The 27014-nt window shown below is 35.6% G+C and overlaps 4 long non-coding RNA genes across 9 annotated transcripts; 3 read left to right on the forward strand and 1 right to left on the reverse strand.

Annotated features, from left to right (window-relative positions):
• Nucleotides 1-164: 164 nt before the first annotated feature.
• On the forward strand, nucleotides 165-3491 carry LOC110910641. Of its 6 annotated transcripts, none has more exons than XR_002576350.2 (4): nucleotides 293-1014; nucleotides 1128-1780; nucleotides 2367-2527; nucleotides 3303-3487. It is a non-coding gene; the product is annotated as an uncharacterized LOC110910641 (long non-coding RNA). The 6 variants fall into 6 exon arrangements; XR_002576352.2 differs by having other exon boundaries at nucleotides 293-739; nucleotides 813-1780; XR_002576351.2 differs by having other exon boundaries at nucleotides 293-721; nucleotides 813-1780.
• A 562-nt stretch (nucleotides 3492-4053) lies between these two features.
• LOC118487365 lies at nucleotides 4054-7102 on the reverse strand. Its single transcript, XR_004881632.1, has 2 exons — nucleotides 6171-7102; nucleotides 4054-6013 (listed from the first exon to the last, which is right to left on the reverse strand). It is a non-coding gene; the product is annotated as an uncharacterized LOC118487365 (long non-coding RNA).
• Nucleotides 7103-16574: 9472 nt separating this feature from the next.
• On the forward strand, nucleotides 16575-17602 carry LOC110914782. The gene is made up of 2 exons (XR_002578587.2): nucleotides 16575-17095; nucleotides 17255-17602. It is a non-coding gene; the product is annotated as an uncharacterized LOC110914782 (long non-coding RNA).
• Nucleotides 17603-24001: 6399 nt separating this feature from the next.
• LOC110914783 lies at nucleotides 24002-25674 on the forward strand. Its single transcript, XR_002578589.2, has 3 exons — nucleotides 24002-24558; nucleotides 24867-25287; nucleotides 25389-25674. It is a non-coding gene; the product is annotated as an uncharacterized LOC110914783 (long non-coding RNA).
• Nucleotides 25675-27014: the final 1340 nt, after the last annotated feature.

The following is a 27014-nucleotide window of genomic DNA, read 5'->3' on the forward strand; positions in this document are numbered from 1 at the left end:
CACTAAGATGGTTTTCTTGGCCGGCGTCAATATTATTTATAATTTCAAGTTTTTTCAACCTTTTAACTTTCTTTTTAAAATAGTCTTTGATGTACGCTGACTTGGCGCAAGAAGTTCTCAAACCCTTTAACTATTATATATTATATAACACTCTAATTTGCAACATTTTGTTGCATTAAAGGTTGTACATCAAGCTTGGTTGATGTCACAGACAGTAAAGATTGTACACATTGCTTAAAGTCATGTACTATTTGACCTTAACTTTTCCCTACTTGTATGTACATAAAGAAAATGAGATGCAGACTTTTAGACTTTAGAGAGAGAAGGTAAGAGTCTGAGAAAGTAGAGAGAGAGCAGCAAAGAAAAAGGATTCGATGGGTTCCGGCCGCCGGTGATGGAGGAGCCATGGTGCCTTTAGGGGGCGTTTGGGTTAGCTTATTTTGGAGCAACTTATGACTTATTGACTTATAAAAGTTAATAAGTTATTTTCTAAGTGTTTGGGTTAGCTTATTTTGAAGAAGTTTGTGTCTTGAGAAGTCATTTATTGAGAAGTTAGAATTTCTAACTTCTCACTTTTGACTTATATAAGTTAATAAGTCACTTTGAGAAGGAATGCCAAACACCCACTTAGATGGAGCTACACCAGTGATGGTCTAGGTGGTGTTGGGTTGGAGAAAGAAACAACAGTGGTGGTGCTAGGGTTTGATAGAGGATGATGGTGGTAAGAGGCGGTGGTTCAGTTATGTGCCGACTTCTTCCTTTTCTTAAAACCCCCTTATGTCTTGTCTCTCATGTCCTTATCATTCCTCTAGGGTTCTCCCCTTTCTCCGACGAAGGAGCCGACAACGGTAGTGATGGCCGGCCATGACAAAGATGATGGTGTTTCTTTTGTTGAGAAGTGACAGTGGTAGTGATGGTCGGGAAGACGATGGTGTTTCTTTTGTTGAGAAGTGGCGGTGGAGACAAAGATTAGGGTTTCGCGATGTCTTCTGGTATAGTTCATGCCAAACTCAGGTAAGGTTCGACTCTATTAGTATTCCGTAAAACCGAGCCACTTTGTCGTCTTTACCAAAGAAATTATATATTCTTATGTTACCCTTAAAAAATAACTGAATTTGACTTAATAGTGTGACCGTTTGATCAAGCTGAGATGAGATATCAGCCGTGTAAATTAACCCAATTCTTCTAGAAGGAGCAGTTTTTCAGCGGTTGTAACTTGTATGTTGTAACCTCCTGTTTTTGAGGATGAACCTGGGTAACCAGAATCATGTATTTTAATAGGCCACTCCGATGTGATTCAAATATTTCTTTTGATATTTGATTTGCCATATGAAGCTGTATCAACACTCTTTTAACCCACTCGGTAGTGCGTGATGTTCACTCAACTCTATCAACGACGCCCGCCACCGGCGATGACGTAGCGGTGGTGAATAGTGAATTGGAGACGGACCCACCCGAAGGTTCTGTGGAAGAGGTACACTGAATGTCTGTACCAGCATAAAGAACTAGGCTTGTATTTGGATGTGAGCCGGGTCAGGTTTACATATGGGTTTGTGAGGGAGATGGAGCCTAGGTTTGCTAAGGCGATGGAGGAGCTTGAAAAGGGGATGATTTTAAACCCATGTATGTTTTTCCTTTTGATTTTTGACTACTTAATATGTTTTAGTTTGATGCCCAAGTACCTCTCTAATTCACTTAATAATGAATGGGTTGATATTTTTTTTCCAACAACGGCTCGATGCCCTTGAGATGGAAACAGGGTACCCGACACAACCCCAATGTAAGTCAAGATCCTTATCTTATTTTGTTAATATGTTATTTATAGCTCATCTTCTGTACTTATATTTGATCTTCAATACTTGCTTTGAAATTTGGCTTTGACTTCTTTGTTCTGTATCACTTCATTTCTTTTATAATTTTACTTTAGGTGACAGGTCTATGGATATGGGCAATTATGTGAAAATTTAGTATGAAAATTTAAACCAATTTATAGATCTTGATTAGTCAGTTGTTTTTAAATAGTATCAGTTAAACTTATTTGTAATCCAATGGTTCGTATCAATCGGTAATGAAGATTAGGTTAAAAAAAATGGAAAACACCAAAGTAGTACCAATGTGGTAAGTACCGAAAAACCGGTACCAAATTAATATATTCAGTACCCACTTTTCTTCAATTTTGGCATCCGCATTTTCGGTACCGATCTCATCCCTAGATGACATGTTAAAGATCTTGATCGTGCTGCCTCCGGCTATGTGTTAGGCTACTCCTTTGATAATAATCATTTCTTTAAGATGTTACTTGGCTGGTATTGTAATTGCGAGATGTCTCACAATTCTAATGACCTTATAATTCAACGTGATGGCAGCGCAGATTGGAAGGTTACCATTTAAAGAACATCAAATATGATAGCTGGAGTTCAAATTTCATCCTGCTTGTATAGAGATGACACCAAAGGAGGCTAAACAGATATGGCTAATGCAATTGTCTTGGCAGACTGATTTCTTGCAAAACTACAATCTTTAAACTGTGAGTGTTTTGTTTCTCCCAATCACACACTTCATCCATACGCTGCTTCTAAAATAGATAATTTTTTGTTTCATTATATCTTTATTATCTATATGTTTGTTTAAAATAGATAAATTACTAATTTAATAAATTAGAGTGATAATAATTATATTTGATCCCGTGTGGGACTAATTGATATGTAGGTAACTCGAAAGGCCCTCATGTTTTTTTTTTTTAACGACCAACAAAATCAATCCCTAGCACTCTCGGGGCACCCACTGCACCAAACGGAGTACCCCGAGGTTAATCCGAGTCCACCACCAATTCCAGGGAAAGGCTCTCATGTTGGCTGAAATATTTGATTATGTCCACTTTTCAAGTCCTTACAAAATCAAGTTGAGGCGTGTGTGAGTGTGTGTATATATTTCTGTTTCATTATGTTAGTTAGAGAAAATATACTTTTCTAATTATGAATTAATAAACAAATTTCAAAGTAGGCTGATTTAGGTTGTGGTTTATCTGTAGTGGAGTAGTGGGTCAAGTAGGAAAGGTAAGTTCAAAGAGAACATGTCAAATGGTTGAAATTCATCTCAAATGTATTTTTAATGTTTATCGCTCCCACATTGTATTAATTAAAAAATAGAATATTACGGTACAACAAAGCTATTGTAGGCGTTCTAACAAGTATTGATACATAGCTTGGAGGTTAGGTGAGTTTATTTATTTACTTTTACGATTATTGTTATTATTATATGTTTTGGTTTACTAAATGGCCTGAAAATGTTCTAATATGCAGTATGGTGACGGAACCCATATCAGTTGGTTTGAACGTTGGTCTTGACATTGTTAGGGGGCTCCAGTTTTCTTTGTTGATGATTTACGTGCATGCCAATATTTTAAATAGATATCATCTGAAACTAAAGGAATCTGAACAATCATTATTATTGGGAATAAGAAGATGGTATGATGTTAGAATTCTAATTTATTTTAGTACTTATGTCATTACAACACTAAAATATACTGTGTACCCGGCCGCAACGCGGCGGGTACTTTTCTAGTTTATCTCAAAATTTCAACTTTTAACTAGATAAAATTTTAACTTTTTAACTTTTAAAATTATTTTTATATTTCAAACGTCTTCAAAGTTTTTTCTTTATTTTTAACCTTATTTTCTTAAATAATAATAATAATTAACCACCCGTTATAGCTATTTATTTATATCTAATTAGTACTGATCAACGTAATACAAAATGCCTACAAAATATTTACATAAATTTCTCTAATTTTGGATTGTTGTGTCATATGATGCTACCCTCCAACGACTCTCATACCACCACAACCTCTCTACCAAGGCTAGCCGCGGGCGGCGGGCACAATTTCTCGCCTATCGTCCCCTTATGTGACATTTTTCTTTATATTGTCCCCTATGCTCTAGGTCGCATTGCACATATACATAGTTTAGGTTTTTTTTATTGCCTTGCACATAGTTTAGGTTCGATGTTGACTTGTACTATGTGATGCTTTTTGTCACGTTGAACGCACGCAAGTGATCACAATTAAATGTATTGAGATAGGAAGTAACCAAGTCATGTGGTCACAAAGAATCAAACCTTGAGGGCTAGAATCATATGTATGACACAACACAATATCATGGGTTGACCCTTGAGTCGCCTCCACTGTCTCTTCTCTCTCTTTAAAGTTGTAGTTTTGACCCATAGTTCATCGTTAATAATCACCTTCCCCATTTGTTCTCTTGTGTCACAATTTTCTTTAAGTCTCTATCTTTAGCTTGTGCTACGTTAGCCATTTGTCCACCTTCTCCATTTGTCTTCTTGTTATTTCAGTCAGGCCTTTAATTGACAAGAACTCTTATGATCTATTTTGGATCCCGAGACTACTACACACTCTAAAGATGAAAGATGGATGATGGTGGTGGGTGTTGGTGTTGTAGTGGTGGTGGAATTGTGGCAAAGTGGGAGAGAAGTGGTTTGCCAATGGATGCCTTTGAAGTGAACCAAACACCCCTATTTATAGCCAGAACAGAGCCCCGACCACGGCCCCGTCTCCGGTGGGCACGGCCCGTGGCCATCCTTCTTCTTTTCCTTCATTTAATGCATCTGTCAGCAGAGGGCCCCACACAACCCCGTGTCTTCTGGGCACGGCCCCGTGGTCAACTCTTCACTGTACTATCAAGATTCTGCAAATCTAAGAGTTGACCACGCCCCATGGTGAGCTGGGCACGGCCCCGTGGTGGGCGTAGAAGCTTCTGCAGCTTTTGTCCCGATGTGCCAGGGCTGACCACGCCCCATGCCTAGCTGGGCACGGCCTCGTGGTTAGGTTCTGTTTTCTTGTTTTTGCTTTGGGGATGCTGCTGAGGGGTCGGGCATGTCACGTTATTCCTTCTTCTTGTATTTATGTTGGTTTTGTCTGCTTATTTGTTTCTTTTGTTCTTTTAAGCTCGTTTAGTCCTGTAAATTCAAAAGAAAGAAAGAAACACGTTTTTTCCAATATTAGTACTAAAAAAAGATTGGTTTTATGTCTCAATTGATGTAATTTATATCTTTCATTTTGCACACATCAAAGCTCAAGATCTAATCAAGTCCCATATACACGTAACCCAGGTGATGACTTCAGAGGTCCTAGATTCCATGGCTGGGAAAACTCTATTTTTCAAATGCGAGTGCTTCCAGAAGAGGTAAGGGAAGTCTTATGTATTATCTTAATCGATCTAGAGGTGGTGAAATGAACATGTTTTATAACATTTTCTTGTTGATGGTTATCAATGAAGCTTTTAAATTCAGAGGAGCATTAAACGCTGTCTTGTCTCTTAATGAAGAAGAAGCAGCCAAAGGAGTTGTAACTCACAGCAGGTAAAATAGGTGTAATTTTACAAATGAGACCAGACATACTAAAAAATCAACATGTGTTTATAGCTAATGACACATACAAAAAAGAGTAAACTGCCAAAATGGTCCCTAAGGTTTGGTTAGTTTTGGACTAAAGTGACAAAACCAACCAAACCTTAGGGACCATTTTGGCAGTTTAATCTTTTATGTATGTGTCATTAGCTATAAACACATGTTGATTTTTTAGTATGTCTGACCTCATTTGTAAAATTACACCTATTTTACCTGCTGTGAGTTACAATCCTTTTGTTGCTTCTTCTTCATCAAGAGACAAGACAGCGTTTAATGCACCTCTGAATTTAAAAGCTCCACTGATAAACATCAACAAAAATACGTTAAAAAATTAACATGTTCATTTCACCACCTCTAGATCGATAAAGATAACGTAGAAGACCTCTCTTACCTCTTTTGAAAGCATTCACACTTGAAATATAGTGATTTCCCAGCAATGGAATTTAGGGACGCTGAAGACAAGACCGGAGTTACATGAATATGGACCTTGATTACATCTTGCGCTTTGGTTATGGAGTCGATATCAGCGGCATATTTGTAACCTCCCATGGTGAGTTTTCGTTTAACACAGGATCAATAACTTCAGTTACTGCAACCAAAAAAAGATACAATGTGAGAAGCTAACGTTATACTCAAAACACTTCTCTTCAATTTTGATATCGGTACTGTAATCTCATCCCATTTTCCCACTAAAACACTAAAAGATTTTTATTACAAAAGGAGAAGGTTTCATATTAGTGGATTACCTTAGGTTGTAGAAGGGAATCACAAAATAGGTCGAAGAAGGTCAGTGGTGAGCAAAAATGTATAGGGAGTAACCATATATATAAGGGATTTAAATTTAAATTTCCATATAAAAATATATTGGCATTTTAAGTCCTTTCAATTCAACTCAATTCCATATATGTTACATTAGTTTCTGTTTTAAATATTAAAGCGAATTTAATTCATTACGACTAATTTATAAAACTTAAGGGTGTCAATTAATTCAGTTGCATATATGTTATATTAGTTTCTATCTATTTAATAGTATCAAATTTAAAATTCAGTTGTATGAATCGTGTATAAATTATAATTTTGTGTCCTTAGTTTTCCCTTTTCTCGTTTCTTAAAAATTTGACAGTATTTATGTTGGTGAACATCAACCTAACACATGTGACCTGAAAGACAAATGTCTTAAGGGGAGGCGGGGTGGTCCGTGATGGCCACCCCATCACACGTGAAACAACAACGAACACCGCCGCTGGCAAGCTTATAACGCGTGATTTTTGTAACGCAAAATTGGAACGAATTTGCAGAGATTGTTTTGTCGTATTTGTTTTGCAGAGATTGAATTAATAGAACTTTGATGAAAAGTTCAAATTTAGCCCCTCAACTTTTGTTAGCTATTTTTAAATAGCTATTTTCTATCACTAGTAACCACCCGCACTACATTTCTATCACTAGTGATAGAATATTGGGTGATGACATGGCATGAGTTGATTGGTGCTTGGTAGTGATAGAATTGTATCACTAGTGACCACCCCATCCCCTAATAGTTCGCATGAACAAGTGATCTCAATAGATAATGGAAATGTAATTGCCATAGAACCTTATAATTGATGGTTATATGTTAATTCAAAAAGTCAATAGGATATTAAGGTCAAACTATACTTCTTTAGATTTTAAAAGTTAACAATCTGGTTAGAATTTTTATTTATTTATTTATTTATTTATTTATTTATTTATTTATTTATTTTTTTAAGAAATGAAGAAGATCTCTCTTACACTCTTACCTCTTCTCATCCTTGAAAAATAGTGATTTTCTAGCAAAAGAATTTAGGACTACTGGAGACATGATAGGAGTTAAAAGAATTCAATGTGATGCGACATTACTTAATGGTAATGTAATTTAACATCAACTAGATGTAAGAATCCGTCGCGTTGCGGCCAGGGCTTACAAATTCAGTCGGCATGGTTAATAATTAAGGGGCTGTTTGTTTACCTCTTAATGAGGGTCGGAATGGTTCAGACCTCTTACTAGTTCAACACTTAATGATTCATATTGTTTGTTTCGTGAGTAAATGTCTGAATGTTTCAGACATTTGCATCTGAATGGTTCCGACATTTGCATCTGAATGATTAATTATTATACCGAGTCTCAATGGTTAAAACCTCTAATCTGAATTGGTGTGACATTTGTCTCTGAACGGTTAAACATTATACTGTCTCTTAATAGTTCAGACCTCATACTGCTTAATTGTTGCCATAAAAAGTTTACGTAGAAACATAGAGCAAATCGAATTTATATCGACACGCACATAAAAAGATGCACATAAAAATTAGTTTTTCTTAAGTAAAAGAGATATAGTTGTAAACTCGAAACAAATTATTAGTAAAAAATTTCATAGGTTAAATACGTTCGTAAAATCGTGCCAAGTAGCACTAATGCCACAGCACTGCCAACAACCACCAACATCAGAAGAGCTTGTAAAAATTAAATAAATAAAAAAGTATAAAAAAACACTGGACGAAAAACAGCCGTAGAATCGTTGAGCCGCGTACGCCCGTTACAGCGTATTAATTCAAAAAAAATATACATGTAAAACGTAGAAAAAATAACTAAGTCGATCCAGGACATGCATGTTGCGGCGAACTTGTCAAATGAATAAAGGACGTGCTGCGACTGCCTGTCAAATGGGAAAAACAGACAAAAAAACGTTGAATCCTAGACACATTTGGCGTGTTGACTCGAAAAAGTTATAACGAAACTTAAAACGAAAAACTTATGAAAGATGAAAAGTATGGGGGGACAAAAGTTGAAAACAAAAAAGTGTTGGGGGTTGATTTGTAAAATATGAAAAGCTTTTTGGTAGGGGAGAGCAAGAAAACCTAAATAACCGAACCGTAACCGAAAAACCGAAATAACCGAACCGAAAAAACCGAACCGAAACAAAAACCGACGGTTCGGTTTTCGGATTTTTAATAACCGAAAATTTCGGTTCGGTTTTCGGATAAACGTTTTCAATAACCGAACAAAACCGAACCGAACCGATAAGGTACAATCCATATATTTTTATGTTTAAGTTTAAATTGTTTAAGTGTTTAACCCAATGCTAGTAGAAAATGTTAATTTTATTCTTGAATGTTAAGTGTTTATAATAAAAACATATAACTGAAATAATTTATTATTACCTATAAGATATAATAAAATTTAATATAAAAATTAAATTTAATAAAAACTTTGAAGAAATAAAAAAATAGATTAGAAGGTTAGTTTTATGTAAACAATATTATTAAAGAGGTTAACTAAAATAACTTAAATGTACACATATAAAATGATTGTTATAATATAAATTATACTTTTTATTTTTTGAATCTTACATAATTTTTTTCCAAAAACCGAAATAACCGAAAAACCGAACCGAACCAACGTAAAAACCGAAAAACCGAAACCGAAAAAAACCTAAACCGAACGGTTTTTAAAACCCGAAAACCGACATTTCGGTTTCGGTTTGGATTTTACCCAAAAACCGAACCGAACCGTGCACACCCCTACTTTTTGGTAAAAGTAAAAAAGTCAAAGGGTTAAAATGCAAAAGATTAAAATTTTAGAATTAAAAGTGAAAAAATGCAAAAGTTTTTTGAAAAAATCCCAAGACCTATGTTACAAGCACAAATTTATTGAAAATTTATAGTTTGGAAATTTGTAGCAACATGTGTATTGTAGAGCATTCAATGTATGTGATGTGACATTACTTAATGGTGATGTAAAGTTACCAAAATCATCAGAAAATCAATTTTACATAGATAATTTATTTATTCGTATAATGAAAATCTACAATATCGTATTCGTTAAAGATGGGAGTTAAATATGTGAGCTGATAGATTAAAGTGATGAATCCAGACTGTTAACCAAAAATATTTGTCATTGTTTGTTTAAACCTGATTATTTTTGTATCAAATTAAAAATTACGATCCCAAACTTATGTTAGGCAAGTGTTTGTTTTTAACCAGCGAGTATAATAAGTTTACACTATTTCAGGAACTTATTCTAAATATGATTTTTTTATATTTCAAACCAAATAATTATATATAACCATGTAATAATGAATTGTTATAGAAGCCTAGGATGAATGTAAAATCACCAAGTCGTTTTTAATTTTAACTAAACTGATATAAAAGTAGTGGGATTTACCCACGCTACGCGGCGGAAACTTAGTGAGTGTTGGTTCAATTCGTTATGGTAATAACACTTGTTGTGGCAACCGAAAAAGTACTAGAAAAATATATACTTGATATGCTCAAAAAATTTTTCACTTTCTACAAAATGTGTATTGAATGTGGCTAGTAAAATCTTACTGTGACATTTTCATAAAATAGCGAAGGGTGTCGGTATCCGTATCATCGGAACCGGTACCAATATTTGTTTTATGGGTATTTAATTTTCATGTAAAACCAATAGAAAATGTGTAACATTAGTGTTACTTGATACGGTCTATGCCCCCGCCACAACGCGGAAGCACTTAATACTAGTTAAGTTTTAAAACACAATTGGAAAAAGGCATTATTAAAAGAAGACAACAAGGAATAGGTTTTGAAGGAGTAAATTGTTGTGAGTAGGTGGGGGTAGGGAACCAAGGTTAAATGAGGTGGTAGTGATCAGACACGGGCGTGATGAGAGCCAACAGGGAGACGTGTCATGTGCATAGTGGTGGATGCATATGGTCAAAGGAATGAGGTTTGACTTTGATCAACATACTTTGATGGGAGATCGAAACGTGGCCGAGCTAATAAGATAAGATAGGTGAATGCGTCCAACCCAAAAGTTACGAACGATTCCTTCCTTCCATGTGTGAACCCCACTCCTTTAAGTACCTCTTCTTCACCATATAAAAGAAATTCAATGTATTTACCAAAACAATAACTTCATTTGAGTTTTATACATATAAACAAACGAATTCAGATACGTGACACGTGTACATGCGTAAGTTTTAGATACGCGACAAGGTTGTTGTGGTATGTTGATACAACAAATACAAGACCAAGGCCTACAGCAATATCTCCGGGTAAAAGGGTTCAAGGTTTCAGTTAGCCTAACGCAGGTCGTGGGGTCCCCCCACGTTTGCAAGACTTGGAGAGAGGTTCACTAGTATTATTGTTATTCTCCTTAGATCCTGAACAGATTAGAAATCAGCCCAGAAAGCAATTGTTGGAGAAGATGAATTATTTAATATGAAGAATAGAACTTGTAAGAAGCAAGTTCTCATGGGAGAAGAAGAAGAGAAGCAAGCATGAAGCTTGTTCTCGAGGGGGAGAAGGAGAATCAGAGAATTGAGATAGTTTTCTGCTGATTCCAGAATGAATGGCATGCTTGTCATGGGCTGCAATTTATAGGGGAAGAGGTTTCTCAAAGGAGAAACCTTTAACTAGTGAACCTGGCTTGCAGTGAGGGGCTTACCCTTTTTAGGGGTTGAAGGGTTTGGACCTGCGGACAAAAGGGTGTGCTCTCCCACATGCTCTGGTTGCGGCTGCGCAGGAGGTTTCACACGCAAAGGATGATGTGACAAGGCTCTGACTTGTCTTTTTACTGTTCATGACCGTTGGACCATTTCCGAACCTTTTAACCTTTTAACCTTTTAAGTTGTTGTGTCTCTAATCAGTTTATTAAGGTTTGAGCTACCCCTATCATCATGGTCATTTAACTATAAGGTCATGCGTAGTGGTAAGGGTGAATAATGCCCCCACCCTTGAGCGTTTTCCGCCATGTGGCGATACAGACAGCAAGGGGCATTATTGGGTGTTTTTCTAAAATGGGTGTAGTGGGGATGTGGGCATCATGTTAAAGGGTATAGAGAATTAAATAAAAATAAAAAACCCAACAAAAAAAAACTATTGGCCAAAAAAGGAAGATTAAATGTGATTGGTAATTCAAAATTGCTCCAAGCGTGATTTAAAAAACGTCAGGGGGGTTTTTTGAAAGAAAACGCCCGAACACGTTGGCGGAGGTGGGGGCTGTGGCATTTTTAGGCGTGTTTGAGGGGAGAAGACGTCCACTACGGGTGTTCTAAGACCTTCTCTAATATAGCCAGTGGAGGCCTCCTTTGGCTAAGGTTGGACCGGGCAAGTTTTTTAATTATTTTTTCATTGATTTGGGGTGAATTAATTAATGACTTGTATACAATGTTCGTGACATTATTTAATTTAATTTTATTTTATTTTAAATGTTGTAAAACAATAAAACTTTTATTATGTCATGTTATAGTCTTAAAAACATTAGTTGATGAGCCGGTATTTGTTTTTGTTACAGCAAGATATATAGATTTCTTTTTTATAAATAACTTGATTCGTTATAAAAACTAGTAATTAAATCCGTGTGCGTTGCTGTATAGGTACATTGCAAACATCGAATGGATTATTCCAAACGTTATATAATGTTTCAAATGTAATGTTTCAACCATATGAAAATACGCGTTTTGACATATAGCATTGCGATTAGATCAAAATATGTACAACACCAGACACCTGTGGTTCTACAGACACCCTTGTCCATCACGCCTCCCATAACACCCAATTGGGAGCCCAGGCACGTTGACAAAGGTTGGGGTGTTAAACCATAACACAAAATCTTAGTTAAGTGGCAGGTCAAAATGGCAAATTGTGATCCCATCATATGTTTCTTTCATATATTTGGCTTAAAGATTTCAGTAGGTTAAGGCCCCAATTTGTTTGGTCGCTTAGCTATTTTTTAAACTATTTTAAACATGAGTTTGTTTGGTGTTTGTTGGGTGTGAAATTAGAGTTATTTGATTTAGCTTTGAATGTTTTGTGAGTACTCTTTTAACTTTTAATTGCTTCTTCTTGCCCAAAATATAGAAGTTAAAGATAATGTATATTAATGCTGTCAACTATAAATCTTTTAATTTATTATTGTCTGATTTAAAGTCCAAATAAATAAGGATGGTTTATAACAATAAAATTAAGAATGGTTGTAATTTTAATTTCATTATGAGCCTCCAAAGGATGGTTTATAACAACAAAATTAAGAAATGGTTGTAATTTTAATTTCATTATAAGCCTCCAAAAAGATTAAGGGGTTGTTTGGCAACATCTGAATGGTTAAGTGCTGAACTAGGGCTGTTCACGAGCCGAGTCGAACCGAGCGGACCTTTGCTCATGCTTGGCTCGTTTACAAACCGAACCGAGCGGAGCGGCTCATTTAAAACCGAGCCTCAAATCAAGCGAGCATTTTTCGAGCAGTAAATATTCCGAGTGAGCGTCGAGCGAAGTTCGAGCGACTTGAACAACCGTGTCGCCCGATTGAATTCGCTAAGAGAGCTGGTGACAATTTTTGTCTCAAATTTTTATGTCTTTAAAAAAATGCACGTTTCATGACATAATATTTTTCTTATGAGTAACAATGTTGTGGCCGATGAGGCGATGATTATATTGCACGAACAATTATGTTGAGAGCAGTAGACGATCGACTTAGGGTAACAGCATGAAACATTGAGGCGATGAGCAACTTGTCGTTTATCGGTTTAGGATTTAACTTTTAGGTTTTGATATTAATTTTTTTATTGGCGCGGTTGGGCTAGTACGTATAGATATAGTTGTAAATTTGTATATAGTGGACCAAAATCTAATAGAGTGGCATATATAAAACTATAAATTAATTTATATTTAAGTATATATGTATGTGTAATGTGTGTATGTATATAGGCGTGTGTGTGTGTGTATATATGTATAATTTGTATTTGTGTATATATATATGTGTATATACATATTTATATATGTAGTGGAGGGTTCAAATGAGAAGATTTTTTTTGTAAGAAGAAAAAAGAAGAAGTTTCAACCAATAAGAATGTTTCATTTTACTTCATTTAATATTTACATTTAATTTTAATATAAGGGTATATTGGTAAACTTACAAAAATCATTAATTTGTATTCTTCCCCTTTAATAACTAACTAAATTAAATTTGTAACTCCTTTTCAAAATATATACTTTTTTTAAATTAAAAAACAACTTAATTTAAAGTGTAGAATAAATTAATAGTTGTGTAGGATAAATTACGAGTTGTGTAGTATATATATTTCAAGGTGTGTAGGATAAATTTCGACTGTGTAGGATAAAATTCTATAATGTGTATGTATGTAGGAAAATTTTGATATGTGTAGGTTTTGTTGATTATATGTAGGTAATTAATGATTAGTTGACTAATTAATTAAAGAGTTGAAAATTAATGATATAAGTTATAAATGAAATAGTATTTTACTAATATGTTCTTTCTTCTTTTTCTTCTCATATTAAATTTCTTCTCAAATGAACCTTCCCCTATATATGTATGTGTATATGTGTATGTATGTATATATATACACTAATTATTAATTAAAAATAATAATTCGAGCCGAACCGAGCCGAGCGAACCTTTGCTCATGCTTGGCTCGTTTACAAACCGAACCGAGCAGAGCGGCTCGTCTACAACCGAGCATCAAATCGAACAAGCATTTTTCGAGCAATTTCCGAACGAGCGTCGAGCAAGCGACGAGCGGCGAGCGATTTGAACGGCCCTATGCTGAACTAATAAGAGACCTGAACCATTAAGTGCTGAACCAGTAAGAGGTTTGAACCATTAAGAGCATGTATAATGTTTAACCGTTCAGAGGCAAATGTTTGACCAATTCAGATTAGAGGTCTTAACCATTCAGACTCTGTATAAATCTTAACCATTCAGAGGCAAATGTCTGAAGTATTTAGACATCTGCTGATGAAACAAACACGCTGAACCATTAAGTGCTGAACCAGTAAGAGATCTGAACCATTAAGAGCCTCATTAAGAGGTAAACAAACAACCCCTAAGTCACCCTACCATCTACGTAAAATTTTCGCTTTTCATTTGGTTTATTTATCTCCAATCATTTAAGAACAAACGGCTTACTTGAACGTTTAACGTCATGTGTAGTCATAAAGCCCTATTGGGAGTGTTATGCGACACGTGTCGCGGCACATCATACAGGGCCTTTATGGGACGTTATATCACTAGAGCCCGTAGTCATAAAGCCCCTAACCATCATTACTCAATTAATTAATTTTCAATTTTTTTAATCAATTTCTAACTTTATAAAATTAAAACACATTTCATTAAACAAAAAACATTACAATAAAGTTAAAAAAAAAACATTAAATAAAATAAAAAAAACATTACACTAAAATAAAATAAAATAAAACATTACACAATCAAAGGTCATATTTTTTTCGATTCGCTTCTTTTGTGACAACGCCATCTTCAACGCTTTTCCGGTTAGGTGGTCGTGCGGTTTCGAGTAGAATTCGAAGTCACGAACCCATTGTCTATCCTGCATAATCTCGGTCACTTCACGGTTTAAAACATACTCTTGTTATCATAAGACACATGAGAAAAACGCTTCTCTAGACAAACTGAGATTATGTTCCGCAAATTGGGAAGCACATATTTGCTTCAAAATTTACGTCTGATGTCCATGTTTGATCACATTTGACTTCATCGAAGCTGTAGAATGAGATCCTCCACTGTTGGGTTATCATCTTTCAACCCCATTTTTCCTAAATTTAGCGATTCTGTTTTTCAACAGGGATGTAATGCAATAATTCCTATCAATTGAATAGACCGACACTTGCTTCATATGACTCACTTGAATCGTCTCGGATGTAATAACAGCGTTTAGCATCCGTGCCTGCTTGAATTGCAGAAAGCAAAGGATAACCAAGATGAACATCTTTATCTATCATATCATTGACCAACTGCTCGAAATCCCTTTCGTTTCTCGGGTTCGCATTCGACACAACACAACAAAAAATAAATTTAAAAAAACAGTGGCCTATACGATGCGTATCAAGCCCGCCGATAGACAGGGGGTGTGTCATTTGAAAACCCTTCGTTTTTAATCATGATCAAGGGATGTGACATATGATTTGACATGCAAAGGAGGGTTGTCAAGCATATCGTACTATTTCAAACAGGTCGAACATGACATTGCTTGTTTAACACAACTAGTACACCCATATAGGACCCATTAAACAGGTACTAATACAAGTATTGTCAAGCATATCGTACTATTTCAAACAGGTCGAACATGACATTTCTTGTTTAACACAACTAGTACACCCATATAGGACCCATTAAACACGTACTAATACAAGTATGTTTAATAAGTTGGTTGCATGACACGTTTCACATGATTAAAAGTAGCTAGTTGAATAACACGAATTGCATGGCACCTTAACATGATTAAATATAAGCAATTTAATTACATGAATGATATGGCATATTTAACACAATGATTTACATGCTTCATTAAGCTTAGCTAAAAATAATAAGACACATTTAACAAGATAAAACATAAATTACATTACAAAAAAGTATAATTCGTATTTATTTAATAAATTACAAAAAAGTATAATTAATTTGTATTTATTTATCATTTATTTAATTATTAATATAACTACAAGACTATATCGTTTTGATAAACGAATTATAAACATGTTGTATCGACTTATTAAAGTGTTTGACACGATAAGTTAAATCTATTATGTGTGTCATAAATGGGGTAAGCTGGTTGAACCGTTTAGACACATTTTTATAACATACAACAATGTATGCATTATCTATCTTATCTTTATTTTGGATACTTCTTAACAAAATGAGAGTCAGTTTATAATAGATAAATGTTAACAGCCATTCTAGCTTTGGTTGCGTGATAGCTGCTTTTGCCTGTTGAAAGGAAACTAGAGTTCAATTACCAATTATAACTAGGAATACTGTAATTTAAGAATAGAAGTAGAGTAACATTAATTCCCGCTAAAAAAGATAAATGTTGACATACATGTGTGAGAGAGTCTGCCATTAGACTGTCCGTAGTGGGGCGCGAACGAGAAGATTTTGTGCATGTCGGCGCCCCATAGCGTCTGCCACACCATTACAAGCGGCGCTATGGGTGAAGTTTTGGTGGATCCTGTTATGCTCATAGCGGTGTGATGAGGGAGGATTTTGAATTTTTGACCCTTGCAAACGGTCATAAAGTAAAATAAAATAAAATAAAATAAAATAAAAAACCAAATTCAGTTAATTTTTCCTATAAATATAACCCCATCTCTCATTTTTTTAAAAAATCCAATACCACCAACATACCTTCAAACCCTCTTTCTCTCTATTTTATTTTAAATCTAGAATTTTTATACAATGCAACCCTTCAACCGCGGTTTTATTCATCCCCGTTCGAGTGCGGACCCGAACCAAAGTAGCAAATCCTACCCGCCTCGTGTCTCCGGTTCCCACTCGACCCACCCCTTTCGGATCCGGTTTTGTCGATTTTAATCAACATAATACCGGGTTCATGAACCTTTTGAACCAACCACTCTCATGGGCCCCGAATCTATACGGTTGGAACCCGAATCAAACATGGATGGAATGGGGTCATCTCAAGCATTCGGATCAGCACAAGCATTCGGCTCCCCACTACACGAGCTCGAGGTTGTTCCGGAAACACAACCGGAAGTAGAGGAGACGCAAAAAGGAAAAACAAAACGCCCACATAAAAAGAAAACGAAAACCACCCGAGCAAAAAAAAATGTAATACCATGGAATATCATATCGAAGAGGAGTATGCGCTAACCCGAGCTTGGATCGACGTGTCAGAGGACCCCGTAATAGGTAATTTTATTTGTTTATTTTATTTTCGGTTTTTTATTTTCAGTTTTTTTTTTATTTTTTGTTTTTTATTTTCAGTTTTTTTATTTTCGGTTTTTTATTTATTGTTTTTTAATTATTTGTTTTTTTTCGGTTTTTTGGACTAATTATCTGTTTTTTTAGCAAACAATCAAAGTAAAACCCTTTTTGGAACCGAATTCGAGAACTTTTTTTTTGGGGCTCATCGGTAGAGGAGACGAATACCGGCCGGCGGACTCGATATCGGGCAAGTGGACCAACATCAAAAAGAAGTGCACGAATTTTCAAACCGTTTACCAACGCAATTTTGCCGGATGGAAAAGTTGAAGCGAGGACGAGGACATTACACAAGCGGCCTTAATCGAATATACACAAAGTCAAGGCAATTTCCCGTACTTAAAGCGTTGACAAATTTTTCGGAATAGCCCCAAATGGGCCAACATCCCTACGACTACCGGTCGGTCGGCAAATAAAAGGCCGTTAAAGAGATAAAAAACCAACGAGTCGGGTGAACCCGAAACGCCAACCTCCGATGCTCGAAACACCGACGACAACGATGATATTCCGGAGGAAGAGCCGGCGGAAGAGCTACCACGACCCAACGGAAGAAGAAGCGGTGCAAGATCGAAAAGGTCCTAGTCATCGTCGATCGGATCCGAAATGACTAATGCATTTTCAGAGATAAACAAACGACTTCAAGACATACACGAACTAGGGACTAAACGTATGGAAGAGTGATATAATACATCTAATCTATAATATTAATACCAATTATTATTGAATATTCAAATAAAAGTGATATAATACATTCCATAAATTAAAATAAACATTCCACCAAAACCACAAAATGATATGAAAAACCTATAAGTACTAAAACATCAAATATTAAAAATATGGTGAAAAGTCCTAAATCATACAAGATTTATTACATGTCCGTTCTGTTCGGTTATGGTGGGTATGGAAAAATAAAGTTATACGCAGCGTATGTCTGACAGATTTGACATTGATACGATGTTGTCTAGGCACGTGAATAAAGGTATACGCCGCGTATAAATCTATACGCAACTGATAAATGTGAATTCAAATTCATATTTAGACATCATTTGCCTTGCCTATGAATTCAAAACAAAATAATTTTTCTTATTCAAATTCCTATTTAGCCATCATCTGCCTTCGCCTTCGCATATCATCAGCAGGAGCGCAGATTATTATATGGCGGCACCTACGTCACTGGGATAGCCCTTTCGTTTGGCTATCACCCGGAGGACATTGACTGGCTGAGGTATGTGATGGGCTGGGTAGTTGAGGAGTTGCAGGATCGTCGACAGCGTGATGGGTTACTTCCACGACCCTTCATTCCGACTACAGCATGGCATTAGCAGCAGCAGGATGATCCGCTGCGATAGTATTTTATCTTCTTCAATATATTTAGTATTTAGTTATATTTTATCTTTTGTTATGTATGTATAAACTTATGTTGTATATATCAAACTTAGACAAATATATCATATTTAGTCGTATTGAAACAGTATAGTATTTTAATTTAAAGGGTATAGTATGGAAACAGTGTAATATATTCAAACCATACCCGGGTATTTCAAAATAATTAACGTTATAAAAATTTAAAACTGCTATAGTATTTTAATTTAAACGGTGTATGGAAACACGGTAGAATATATTTGAACCGTACCCGAGTAATCTGATAAAATTAACGGTATAAAAATCTTAAACGGTACAATATTCGAACCGCACCGAGACTTGGTATAATAATTTAATTTAAACAGAATAGTATTGAAACAATATAATATATTCGAACCGTACCCGGATATTTCAAAATATGTAACGGTTTTAATTTAAACGGTATAGTATGGAAACAGTATAATATATTCCAACCGTACACAAGTATTTAAAAATAATTAACGGTATGATATTTAAACGTTTATTGCATTCGAACCGCACTAGATGTGGTATAATAATTTGATTTAAACGATAACAATATAATATATTCGAACCGTATATACGTTTTAAAAAAAATTAACGATATAATATTAATGGTATAACATTAACGGTTATTGATGTGCGTGAAGTGTAGTATTATTTTTGATGAGTATTTAAGCCCCTTTTACACTTTTAGCCAAGTTTTAAATTTATAAAACACGATATTTACTTAACACTAAACACACATATGGGCAAGTGCACCCATCGTGGACGTAGTATAGTGTTGGTAAGATACCGAGGTCGTCCAAGGACACAAGAGCTTTTAATACCGGTTTATCCTCAACGTCTAACCAAATCAAAAAGTGAGAAAAATGTTTAAACTAAGAAAAAAAATAAAAACTAACTAAATGCTGAAAATAAAAATAAAATAAAAACAGATAGACAAGATGAATCACTTGGATCCGACACGTGTATTAGTATAACCTTTGATTATTTTCGCACTTTTGCACTTGTTTAAGAGATTATCTTAGTTATTGTAGTAGGCCCCTCTTTTGAAGGCGACGTTACCCTCAACCCAGTAGTTTGAGTCAGCAAGGATACAATCCTAAAGGGTCGGATTATTGAAAGATAATGAATTAAGTTATTAATGCAAATTGTGGTAGGCCCCGCTTTTGGCGGTGACGTTACCCTCGGCTAAGTAGTCTGAGTCAGCAGGGATACCGTCCTAAATAGCCGGGTTATAGTATTAATAGTAGTTAACTTATGAGGGGGTCAAAGAGTTTGGATCCCCGCCATCCAATACCTATGGGCATTGAAGGAGATCCTACTAAATTTGACCCAGGTCCCAAGCAGGACCTCTAAACGCTGAACAAGGGCAAGACCCTTACCAAACCGTTCCCTTAACCCCCGACCAGGTAGCCAACATACCTCCATATAGACCGTGGAGATATGAATGGTGAAAATCTTTTATTTTATATAAACAGTAAAATAATGCCAAGACACCACGGACAAACGATAAGGAAAGATCACCTTCAACATAAGTAACTAGTTATTAAAGTCATTAATACAAAACCAAATAAAAAGTGCAAAAGATTAAAAATAAAAAGTATTATACTAAACACTTGTCTTCACCAAGTGATGTAAGAGACTTAGGCAAACATGGCCTTGATTGTCAAGAACTCTTACGATCAATCTTGGATCCCGAGACGACTCACACACTCTACGATGGACAATGGATGATGGTGGTGGATGATGGTGTTATGGTGGTGGTGGGTGGTGGATGAGGTGTGAGAGAGGTGGTGTGCCAAGGGATGAGTTGAAATGGCTCCAAGCACTCCTATTTATAGGCTGAACAGAAGCCTGGGCACGGCCCCGTGTCCGCTGGACACGGCCCCGTGCCCGTCTGACACTCTCTCTCTTCATTAATTGTAATTCGCAATTACAATAAATGCACCTGCAGCACTCTGACCACGCCCCCGTGTCCGCTGGGCACGGCCCCGTGGTGGGCAATAGAAGCTTCTACCACTTTGTCTTTTGTGCCAGGGCTGACCATCCTGGACACTGCCCCGTGCTCGCTGAGCACGGCCCCGTGTTGAGCTGGACACGCCCCGTGTCCACTGGACACAGCCCCGTGTTCAGCTGGGCACAGCCCCATGCTCAGCTGGGCACAGCCCTATGCTCAGCTTTCTTCTTGTTTTTGCTTTGGGAGATGCTGTCGAGGAGTCGGGCATGCCACGTTTCTTCCTTTTCTTTGTATTTATGTTGGATTTAGCTGCATTTTTGCTTCTTTTGTTCATTTAAGCTCTTTTAACCCTGAAAATACAAAAGGAAGACAAAAGCACACTTTTTCCAACATTAGTAATTAAAAAGGGTTAGTTTTATGTCTCATTTGATGTAATTTATATGTTGCCTTTTACTCACATCAAATACCCCCACACTTGAATCTTTGCTTGTCCTCAAGCAAAACTCTTTAATATGTGGCTTACACTCCCAAATGGAATGGGTAGAAGAGAAGGTTTTGGGCTTGTCTTGAGTGTCGGGAATCCAAGATCTTTATTGGGTTTTATTTTTATACTATTTACAATCCTCTTCGTTGTGATTTATTTAGAACGTTTCATAAGAGAAATTACTTATTTGGGCATAACATGCCTTTTTAAAATTTCATTTATATACAAGTTCACATACCTCACGGGGGATCACTCAACACTCGGCCGAAGGTGTATTTTTAGTGAATCACTCGAGAGCGGCATGGAACTTATTCCTACCATAAGCTTGCCAAGCAATCAATCCTCCTCCTTTTTAACTTTATACCTTTGTAAATATCAAGAGGACTTTTTGGGTGAAGGGTTAGGCTTGGGCTAAAGGTGTGTGGTTGGGTTAGTGGTTAGTAAAAGGGCGAAAAGCGTAAAAAGCGTCGGTTTTCGTAAAACACTTTGTTTTTTTTTTTCTTCACTTTTTTTTTATTCTAATGAAGCATTTTTCAAACAAGGTTTCTTTTGATGAGCTTGTTTGTTTATTGCTGATGAATTTTTTTTTTCTTTTTTTCTTTTTTTTTTTTGTGTCACAAGAAAACCGAGCTTTGTTACTAAAATAAAGGGTTTAAAATGAAAAAGGTTTTGGTGGGTAAAGGGTGTTTGTTTTGGGGAAAGAAACGAAAAGGTTTAGGCTCAAAGGGGTTAACTAGGGGGATTTTTGGGTAGGTGGTAAAAAAAAAGGAAAATTAATGGTGTAGAAATAAAAAGGGGTTAGTCCTAATGCCTCCATCATTTACTTACTCGGGTTTAAGTTGGTAAGGACCGGGAATGTATTGTCGTGGCAAGTTCTAGAGTCGTAAGAAACCAAACGGCTATTCACACAAGAAACGAAAAATGAGCATTTAGTTTAAAGATATGTATTTGTATGCTCAATAAAGGCTCAAAACTCACTTTTGTGGGAATGGGTTTTTAATGTGATCAAGTATATATAATCAAATTTTAATTAGACTTGTCATGCCTTTTCATAATTTTCTTATGTTGGTTCTTTTTATCACGACGCTATCGGTTGTAAATTTGTAAAAATATAACCTTTTTAGAACTTGTTATTCCCAAATTAAACCAAGACAAGTAAAAAAAACGAAAAGTTTTTGAAAAAAAAAATTTGGGGTGATTAGCGGTTCCAATAGAGTTTTGTGTAAGGCTTGTAATTAGGACTTGCAAAATTCAAGGTTTTAGCATCCCCCCACACTTAAATTACACATTGTCTTCAATGTGTTCCAAAAATAAGTTTTTCGGTTGATTAAAATGTGTAAAAGTGGGTTAAAAACAAGATTTTATGGTACTGGGTAGCTGAACACGGGGTGGTGTTGGCTGAACACGGCCCCATGTCCAGACTGCCAGTACCAAAAGTAAACAGAAGGCTGGGCACGGGGGCGTGTTCAGTGAGCACGGCCCCGTGTCCAGGTACCTGAACCGGGCATTTCTGCAGATTTTTGGGCACGGGGGCGTGTTGGGTAAGCACGGCCCCGTGCTGAACTTGCAGTAATGAAGAAAAATTGTCGAGAGGCTCTGTTTTTGCGCATGGGGTGTTGGTTCAAGCTTCCCTTAGTATCCTTCACCATCCCGAGTGTGTTTTATTCCTGCAAATTAAAACTAAACTAGAAAGCATAAAAGTTAAACTAATCTAAAACTAAGGATAGTTCCGCGGAATGCCTCCGTGGTGCGCCACGTTTATAAGGGTCCTTGGCTAGACCCTCCTTATCGGGTGGTTCAGGCTCATCTTCAATTAGGGGGTCATTATTGCCAAAAGGATATTTCATTGAGCGCTCAAGATCTATGCTCCTTTTGAATGCCCCTAATTGAAGAGGTAGATTATTAAACTTCCGGTTTTTCAAAGTTTTATGAGTTTTTACAAAAGGTTTTCCCAAGACTAGAGGAGCGTCATTGAGGATGACAAAGTCGGTTGGGATTACCATTTGATTTGTTTGAACCAAAACATCTTCAACTACACCGATTGATTTTAGCACTTTTCGATCGGATAGAAAAATGGGTATTTGAAGTGGAGTAAAGTCACTAATACTTAATTTTTCAAAAATGTAGTTAGGCATTATGTTAAAGATATTTATCAATGGTGATATTACTAATAAATGAATTTTGAAAGAAACATGGAACCGGTGTAATGTTAATTTCAAAAGGATCTTCTTTTATTAGCGAGGTTTGATCATTAGTTAACTTAACACTTACTATTTCTTTGATTTTAGCACTAGTGTTTAACTCTTTTAAAAACTTGGCATGAGGGGTTACTAAACAATGATTTTCGAAAGTAGGTGACAAGAGATTAATTTCTTCAAAATTAGACTCTTCTTGTAATTTAACATTATCGGACTCACCTTTTTCGTTGTTTAACTCATGTGTCGGTTTTTCACTTTCTTGTTCTTCCATTTTTACATTTTCAACTACCTCTACGTTATTATCATTTTTTAATTCTTCTCTTGCGCGGGATTCCTCTTCCCTTGCGCGAGATTCTTTCATGTAACGTTCGATAGTTTTAATGTGTTCTAATATCCTATTAGTTACTTCGGTGAGAGAAAAAGAATTTGGATCCTCAAGGCTTGAATCCGGTTGTTCGATCCTTGGTTCCTCATAATCTCTATACCTAATAAAAGAACAAGGTTCTGCCACTTGGCACCCCCACATTCAACTAATACACATGTCAAAATTCTAGCCAGTCCACATCATCCTATCCTAGGTGTAATTTTGTGAGATTTTTCAATTTTTGTGTATTATTAATTCTTTCAAATATGCTGAAATGTTTGGGCGGCCAGATTCTGTGGATTCAATTTTTGAATTTGAATTCCATTTACTCATCCCAAGAAACTCATTACCCTGTCCTCTCACTATCAACTTTTGTGTATTACTGTTTCATATTCTCTAAATATAATAAAACAAAACGTTTCTATCCTAGATGGCATAACCACAAACAACCCCCTTTACCTCTCTCCTATCTTCCGGTTCGATTTGATGAATTCAAAAACCCTAATCCTATTATCAATTGAAGACGGCTTCAAGGTAACTTGCAATCGAACTTGATTTTAGGTAACTTTCAACTTCTTTCAATTGGTTATCGTATGATACTCGTGGGTTTGTCGAAAACCCTAATCGGTTTTCTGAGCGATCTGATAAAGGTAAATCCAAAACCTACATATGTGTTTTTTTAAGGTTTTATGATCTTCATTATTCTGGATTTGGATTCATCAGATCTGGTTTTAAGGTTTTAAGCGATTCTTTCAACCAGTGCAAAAAGATGGGTCCTTCAAGAAACCCAACCTCTCTTCTTCTTCTTCACCAACACCAGCAGTTGATGGTGAAACAAAAACACCAGCAGTTGTTGAAGATGAGGAGAATAAATCGCAAAAGAAAGAACCCACAAAGTTGTTAACTTGGAATGCCAACAGCTTTCTTCTTCGTGTTAAAAACAATTGGCCTGAGTTCGCCAAGTTCATCGATGACATTGACCCTGATGTTATCGCCATACAGGTCACATTCTGCCCCTCAATTTTTATTTTCTTAATATAATTAATTTTACCCTAAACAAGTTTGAATTCAATTTTTTTTTGTATGAGAATTTGAGGAATGTTGTCATGTTATTGGGGATTTGTGTTGTTGGATGTTATAAATTGTGAAATGGGTTTTAGGGCTGTTAAATTCATACGATTTCATCTTAAACATTCGTTTAGGGTTCAATTTTATATGGAAGCATATTGTTGATGTTTAGTGCATTGGAAGTAAAAAGAATGGAATCTATATCTCTGAAGTAATCCATTTGTTTGGTGATTTTTTTTCAGGAGGAAACTAATGGAGAACGTAAGCGAAAGAAGCTAAAAAATGATGAAGAAATTGGCATATTCTTGTATTCCATTTGATATATTTCTTGATCGGGATTTGTTTTTTATTATCATTGTTGGTTTTACCCAATATATTTCCCTTTTTCACTCTCAGAGCCCTACATGTAGTAGCAACTAACCCTACATCATTTGGTTTTTTTCTTTTTTCGTGTCGATGTTTGAAATTTGGTGATCAATTGGTTCAGGCAGGCTTTTCCATGCGTTGATAAAGTAAGTTATCATCATGTACTTGAGAAGGCTAAGCCTCAGAATGATCCAGACGGAAGGCATTATTCTGCTTTTACTTACCTTAGACTTGGTCCACTTCTCATGGAACCTCATAATATTATGGAGTTCGAACGATTTATCAAGAGAATGCATGGTAAACTTCACTAATCACATCTAATTCATATGCTGTAAGAATCGTTTCTGAATTTCTTCTGATGATTATTTGACTTTATTGTTTGATGGGCTCGATTGCAGGAGAGGCAATTCTTGAAATACATGTGTAGACCAACGTGACGTTGTTTGGAATACACAAGATGTGCATTATCATATATATTAACCAGATCACAATGGGAAACTCTGGTCCTATTTTGTGTTACTGTAAATGTGAGTACAAGTGTAGAAATCCGGGTCTACTTGAAGAAACAGAAGGTATATTAATTAGTGAGTTTAGTGGCTTACTAATGATAGTGACATTTGAGATCATTTGTTGATACACTTGAAATTTGCATAAATTAAATGAGATTTCAGCTTATTTATGTTCTCTACTTTTAATACTTTATAATCTTAACGTAGGATTTTTAGTAGGGATGTATATCTTGTCGGGTTAACAGGTTGGACCAGATAACTTGAACACAGTATGTATATTTACTTTGTACCCAGCACATCAATCCTAAAATGGGCATACTAAAAACTGTGTAACCCGAGATAAAACGGGTCAGCAAGTAAAAACAATTGTTGGGTTGTAAACGGATTGACGGTTAAACCTATGTATTTTTTTAATTAATATTTTAAAAGACTTTAACGAGTTTTACGTGTTTGATTTTAGAACAACCAAATATGACATGTACTACAATTAAAAGATGGTAATTAGAAGTATCATAAAGATTGAAGTTATATATATTTTCTTTAACAACAATTAATAATTATTTATTTAATGTTAAGCAATGTTCTCGTGGATAGTTAAAAACTAAATTCGAAAAACAGTATAAATATTTAATAAAATGTCGAGTATCAAAGAGGTTTTTGTTATCTTTGTAGGAATCTAATGCAAATCTGGATTATGGAGTTCCCTTAGAGCATTCACATTCTATCCACCAAATCTTGAGAGATGGGTTTTTAAATTATAAAAAGTGGTTTAAGTGGTTGTGAGTGGAGGAGAGAGAAAATGTTACTGTTCATCTGTATATTTGGGGGGACACTGTCCACCCTGTATAATTTTTTAATATATTTTGAAAGTGGTTGTGAGTAGAGGAGAGAGAAAATGTAATATATATTGAAAATGAGAGAGAAAAAGTATTTGTTTTTAGTGGAAACATATTGATATAGGAGTTGTTTTTTAGTGGAATGTATGTATATTTTTAGTGGATTGGATGTGAATGCTCTTAGATACCAGCGCTATAGTGGGTCATGCTAAAAGAAGACATTCATGACTGACAACAAAACCACAACTAAAGAAAGGTTTGACTCATCATTCACAAGATCAAACATATTTCATGATTGTTGTTTGACATAAAATTGCAGGTCTGCAAAGCTTAGGATGAAACTTGAGTGGATGGGTTTAGGGTTTAAAATTTGAACAGAGTTGGTACTAAGTTTTGCTACTTACAAGAGTTTAAAATTTTAATTTCATTGTCGTAATCTATATTATTGTGAATGGATGAAATGTGGGACACTAATGTTTTGTTCTTTTTTAGTGTGTTGTACACATCGAGTTACTACTTATTGATCGAAGAGGTTAAGAACAAATGTGCAATTTTATTTTGTATCTTATTAAATTTGTTCATTAAAAATCTTGTGCTACATTGGATTTTATGTTGTTTTGTTATTAAGAACAATATAATCACATCTGTTGGTCTTCATGGGATTGTTGTAGAGATGGCG

The sequence above is a fragment of the Helianthus annuus genome, chromosome 15 (assembly GCF_002127325.2).
Source record: "Helianthus annuus cultivar XRQ/B chromosome 15, HanXRQr2.0-SUNRISE, whole genome shotgun sequence".
NCBI lineage: Eukaryota > Viridiplantae > Streptophyta > Magnoliopsida > Asterales > Asteraceae > Helianthus > Helianthus annuus.